This window comes from Dasypus novemcinctus, chromosome 15, assembly GCF_030445035.2.
Source record: "Dasypus novemcinctus isolate mDasNov1 chromosome 15, mDasNov1.1.hap2, whole genome shotgun sequence".
Classification (NCBI taxonomy): domain Eukaryota; kingdom Metazoa; phylum Chordata; class Mammalia; order Cingulata; family Dasypodidae; genus Dasypus; species Dasypus novemcinctus.
Window position 1 is genome coordinate 9,197,378 of NC_080687.1, and position 6,092 is coordinate 9,203,469.

At 61.4% G+C, this 6,092-nt stretch overlaps 1 non-coding gene across 1 annotated transcript; it reads right to left on the reverse strand.

The window, feature by feature from the left end:
• Positions 1-3,547: 3,547 nt before the first annotated feature.
• On the reverse strand, positions 3,548-3,623 carry TRNAG-ACC (transfer RNA glycine (anticodon ACC)). The gene has a single exon. It is a non-coding gene; the product is annotated as a tRNA-Gly (tRNA).
• Positions 3,624-6,092: the final 2,469 nt, after the last annotated feature.

Here is a 6,092-nt window from a genome sequence, read left to right on the forward strand (position 1 = left end):
GCATCTCATTGGCCAGAGTAGGCCACGTGATACTTGGATCAATCACCGACAGAGGGAAAGGAATTGCCACAGTGGGCTCGATCAGACTCGGTTCATGGCAACATGGCCACCCTGAAAATATCAGGGACCTGTGGGCATGAGGGAGGGGGCATGGCTGTGAGACCATCACCCACGCCGCCTCCACAGTCTGGCCTAGTGGGGGCAACAAAGGGAAAAGGGTGGGGGAGGCAACAAGGAAAAATTCCGATACAAGGGAGGTGTGTCAGCATCCCAGCGTCGCGAGGGGGAGGGCTGCAGGCACGGTCGCCGCGCAGTTTCAGGTGGACGTGACAGATGGACGGGGCATGTCCCGTGGACGTGGAGGCTGTGCATGCGCAGCGTGTGTGGGGAGAGCCAAGGAAGAGGCGGCTAAGCCAAAGGACCTGCCTGCCCACAGGGGTTGTGCCGGGAGCGCAGGGGCAGGAAGCGAAGCCACCGAGGCCGTGGCCCCGCGAAGGCACCAGGGACAAGCGAGGGAGGAACACCCCTTGGCCACCCAGGGCCTGCTGTGGGCTGTGGACGGCACCTGGGTGGTCTCTCGGGAATTGGGGGTCCCGTCTCAGAGGTGAGAAGACTGAGGCTTCCAGAGGAAACCCTCGTCTGAGGCTGCCCGTGGTCCGGGGGCGGGGGCGGGGGTGGAAGCCTGTCTGTCTGCCTCCAGGCGGGCACAGCTCCGGCTGCGGTTGTGCAGGTGCCTGGGGGCAGCTGTGGGTGGGGAGGCCTGAGCCCTGTCCCGCCTCCCCCCAAGCGGATCCGTTTTACAGATAGGACTTGGCATCAAATGTCCTTGAATAAAACAGGTCCCACAGCTTTAAGAAAGTTTGAAACCCCCTTTACCGGCTCTGCCACCCCTTCAATTGGTAAACCATTGTATTTTAGACCTGGAGGGGCCTAGAGGCCATCAAGGCCCACCTCAGTTTCAAACATCTACAAGGCCGTCCAGCCTGAGGAGGGGGCAGGACCAGGAACCTGGTCTCCTACTCTATGTCCAGGCCTTCTCCAGGACAGGCCTTCTCCAGGACAGGCCTTCTCCAGGAAAGACCTTCTCCAGGACAGGCCTTCTCCAGGACATGCCTTCTCCAGGACATGCTTTTCCCCAGGACAGGCCTTCTCCAGGAAAGACCTTCTCCAGGACAGGCCTTCTCCAGGAAAGACCTTCTCCAGGACAGGCCTTCTCCAGGACACGTTCGTTCTTCTCCAGGACAGGCCTCTGGGACAGGCCTTCTCTAGGACAGGCCTTCTCCAGGACAGGCCTTCTCCAGGAAAGACCTTCTCCAGGACAGGCCTTCTCCAGGACAGGCCTTCTCCAGGACAGGCCTTCTCCAGGACATGCTTTTCCCCAGGACAGGCCCTGGAGGCAGTCTGTCAGTCCAGGGTGTTGACTCCCAGGCCTGGGCTCCCGCTGGCCCTCTCTGAAATCCCTGGGTGAACCAACAACCTGTCTGCAGGACGCAGGAGCTCACTTTCCTGAGCCAAGTTCCTTCTGACCTTGTGGTTGTGGGGGAGCAGTGAGAGGGCTGCAAAGCCAAGGACGTGTCTGGAGACCCTTGGGGAAGGGCAAGAAGCCCTAGGAGGTGTGGGGCCTGTGAGGCTGCTGTGCAGAGCCTGGGGCCTGGAGAGGGCACTTTCTGAATTGCATGTTGGTGCTCCTGTTACCCCCACAAACGCTTCCTGGTACCCCACTTGGATAAGTTATCAGAGCTAAGTACCTCCAATGAGAGGATGATAAGGAAAATTAATAAAGAGAAATGAAACATCCAGTGGAGCCCCAATACTTCAGTGGGCACTGAATCAAATAGAACGCAGAATGGGGCGCGCCTTTAGGGAGCTGAGTGCGAGGCATTCCAGAACCCAGGCGCCGCCTCTGTCTGCAGAAACTCTGCGCCGGCGCTGTGCAAGCTGCCCACAGGCACGGCCAGACTTAGCGTCGTGGGGCGGGGCCAGCACCGGAAAGCCAGGGACGCCCCATGCTCCTTAGCACCTGTCTGCACGTGCTTCCCACCCCAACACCGCCCCCCCCCCCCAGCACTTTAAGACTTCCAGGGAATTCCTGTGGTTTTCTTTCTAGTTCAGGAAATTGCTGGCTGTCAAGTCCCTGAAGTCTCAGCACAAAGCAGGGAGAGAAGCGCCCATTACCATGTCCTCCTCTTTGAGGGGTTTCAAGCAGTAGGTAGACGTGATGCTTGTTAGGCCTCCAATGAAAAGGTGTTAGAGGCAGCGTGGAAGCGATGGGGGGGGGGGGGTCAAAGGGGCCCCTCCCTGTGATTGCCTCCATGTGACGGGAAGCAGAGGGACAAGCCAGGGGACCCCAGGGGTCGCTGGCAGCCAGCGCCAGAACACTCCAGCTTTGGGGGTAAAGCGAGCCTCGCCCGTATCTTGATTTTGCACTTCTTCAGCCTCACAACCGTGAGCCAGTCAATTCCTGTGGTTGAAAACAACCCACCCGGTGGCATCTGTCACGGCAGCCTAGCCAACGAAGACAGGCGCCGCGGCCCGGCCCGCCCACTGCGCGAGAACAGCCCTGGTGGCCAGCTTCTCCTGGAGGCCACGCCTGGGGTGGCACCTCCCCAGTCAGCCACCGCGCTCTCGCTCCGCCACCGTGTCAGAAGAACCTAAAAGTGGGTCCCCTGGCCCCAGCCAAGCCTGGGCTGCTACCTCGGGGAGGCCCCGGGCCTCAGCCGCTCCCCAATCCTGGCCCAGGGATTAGTGAATGTTTAATGCTGCTTCAAGCTGCTGGTTTCCTGTAACAAATGTACCACCCTTAGGGCTCCTGCTAATGGACAATGAAACCCTTGATGCTGTCACATGCAGTCACACAGCTCAGTCATGTGCTCAGCGTGTAGGCAGGGACTGTTTACAAAGGAGAGGCAAGAACTCACCCTGTCCTGGGCCGCTTTGCCTCCCCAGTGGGCGGACACATGGCTTTCAGCCTGGAGGGGAAATCTGAGGCCTGCCCTGCAACCCTGCAGCACACAGTGGCAGCTACATGCAAATTCCCAAGCCAGAAGCCGGCCTTAGCCAGCGGGCGATTAAATCACACACTGATCAACACCCCCACCTTTTCCAGAGAAATGGGGAGGCCCAGCAGAGAAAAATCCGTGAGGAACTTAAGTGACCACCCCTCCCCTTCCCCAGTACAGCTCATGTTGGACCTTGGTCACTTTTTTTTTTAAAGATTTATTTTTTATTTATTTCTCTCCCCTACTCCCCCAGCCCTCCCAGTTGTCTGCTCTCTGTGTCCGTTCGCTGTTTGTTCTTCTGTGACCACTTCTATCCTTAGCAGCGGCACCGGGAATCTGTGTTTCTTTTTGTTGTCATCTTGTTGTGTCTGCTCTCCGTGTGTGCGGCGCCATTCCTGGGCAGGCTGCACTTTCTTTCGTGCTGGGCGGCTCTCCTTACAGGGCGCACTCCTTGCACATGGGGCTCCCCTACGCGGGGGACACCCCTGCGTGGCAGGGCACTCCTTGTGCACATCAGCACTGCCCGTGGGCCAGCTCCACACGGGTCAAGGAGGCCCGGGGTTTGAACCCTGGACCTCCCACGTGGTAGGCGGACGCCCTAACCACTGGGCCAAGTCTGCTTCCTAAACTTGGTCACTTTTAATGTTTTGACTGCCCATCCCTGCGCCCCTCGGAGGCCCGGGGACTTCCTCCAGCTCTGGGCCTGGGTGGGAGGAAGAGTGCTTTCTGCCAGGGTGACTGGAAGGCCCACAGGCTGCTTTCCCGAGCAGAGCCCGAGAGCCGCCCGCCTGGCCCGCTGCCCCTTCTCCCTGGGTGCGCAGCCAGAAGGCGTTTCCCAGCTCCCCTGCTGCCGGCACGGCCACGGGTCTGAGTTCTAGCCGAGGCAGGAGCCGCGCCGGCCCGGCCGGGAGACCCTCCCACCCATGCCCCCTCTCTGTCTCTTTCCTATGCTGGATGTTTAGGCCCTGGGCACTTCTCAAGTCCTGTGTTGAAGAGCACAGAAGCTTCTGTCCTGTAAGATGGCTGCGTTTGAGGAAGCCGCCCCGCACCCACCTGCTGGGCATCCTGTGACGCTCCCAACTGGCATTCTGTGACGTTCCCAGCCAGGATATGTTTCTGTTGCTTGCACGTGACTGTAAATGATCTGCCCATAAAGCATTTAGTTCACAGATAAATTGCATTTTTGGCCCAGAATAGCAGGGTGGCTGCGCTCGGTCACGGTTCTAGAGGGTCTGCAGGGATGGCAGCCACCACCCCGGGCTGGGGCCACAGCCGCGAGTCAATTCTGATTTCAAAAATTCTGTCTGAGAGGGTAACAGTTTTTCTACCAAACACTTTAGATTGGGCTCCTGGAGAGAGGAGAGGGGAAAGAAAGGAAATGGAGAGCGGGGAAGAAGGAAAGGAGAAAACGAAAATAAGCACCCTGAATATGGCAGCAAACACACAAACCTGCAAGGAGCCAGCCTCAGACCTGCACGCGTCACGTGGAGCAGCGCCTGGTGGCAGCTCCTACTGCTGTGCCTGCTCGGCACCAAGAGCCTGAGGCGCGAGGCAGCCTTGCCTGCGGGTACAGAGCCACGGCGTGGGGGAGCCCGGATTCGGACAGGCAGCTCTGAACCGCCGCCTGGACTGCAGATGACAACGGAGAGAGCCAAGGAATCCCATGAAAGCAAGTTTTTGCCCTTGAAGTCCCATGGAAAAAACGAAAACAACTGAGAAAATAAAATGAAAGCTAGCAAACTTGCCAGGGTACCTGAAATATTTTTGCGGGTAACCAGTCTTCCCTAGGACCGCACGGAGAATCCTCTCTCAGCAGGTCATGTAAGGGGAGGAGCTGGGTGGGAGAGACGGCTCGGGAGGGCCGGAGGGCCGAGGGTGTGGGCTCCAGCCGGGCTGCAGTTCGCGACACCCCGAGTGCCAGCAGCAGGCCTCTCTGAAAACAGTCTGCGTTTACCCAGCGGAGTTCCTGGAGGGTGTGGACAGGGAGCTCCCGCCAGGGCCCTGGCGTGCTGGTCACCCACCGAGGGGGCGGCCGAGGGCTGCAGGTGTTAACGGGCTGGATGGAGGGAAGGAGAGTGCGGTGGCTGCCAAGGGTGTCCCGAGCCCAGGGTGAGAGACTCCAGGGCTGCCAGGGTGAACAGCGGCTGCGGCTCACGCAGGGGCGCCGAGGGGGGCCAGGGAGCCGGGAGCCCCGGCGTAAACATCTGCCACGTTTGCGGGACCCAGGCCCTGGCTCGGGGGCCTCCCCCACTGGGCTCATCTTCTCAGACTTTCGGCTCTGCGCCCCCGGGGGACAGCTTCGCAGGAGACCAAACACCGCCCGCTCGGCTCTGTGAGCTACAGGAGGGTGCTCCGGGGGCTACAGGAGGGTGCGCGCTCTGCCGGGGCGCACAGGTTCCACGCGGCAGCCATGGGTGCGTCCACAGAGCACAGGCAGGGCGGGCAGCCGACGGGAGCCCCCGCCGCCCCTGCAGGGTGCGCCCACCGCCCTGTGCTCTCCCCGGCTTCCGGGGCGCAGGCTGGGCCTGCCCGCGTGGGCGACCCCCGGGACGCCCTGCTCTGCGCCCCGGGCCTGGGAGGGCGGGGGACGCGTGGAGGCGAGCCCTGCGCTCCTTCTCCGGCTGGCTTTCGGGAGCTCCGAGCCCAGCTCTCGGTGCCGAGCACGTGATGACGGTGCCACTTCCTCGGGCCGTGGGAGGCCTGGACGGGGTCCACGGGGCGGGCCTGGCGCCGTGCGTGGCCGCCTTTGTGGCGTGAGCGCAGGAGACGTCGGCAGTCCCGCCCCGGTGGCTCCGAGTCTGCCGAGGCTGCTGTGACGGTGCCACCTGCCGCTGGCTTCCAAGCGGGGCGCGATGGTCCCCGGGTGTGGAGGCCGGGGTCCAGGATCAAGCTTGGCTGGAGTCTAGCCTCCGGGGCTGGGCCTCCCCTCGGCCCCCGTCTCCAGCTGCTGCTGATCCACGAGTCGGATCGTCTTGTTTCCAAGGACTCCTGTCCGCGGACGGAGGCCACCCTGTGCCATCAGCCACATCTGTGTCACAAGGAGTGCCACCCTCAGCCAAGAAGGTCGTCAAGGGCCTGTCACGAGCGGCTTCG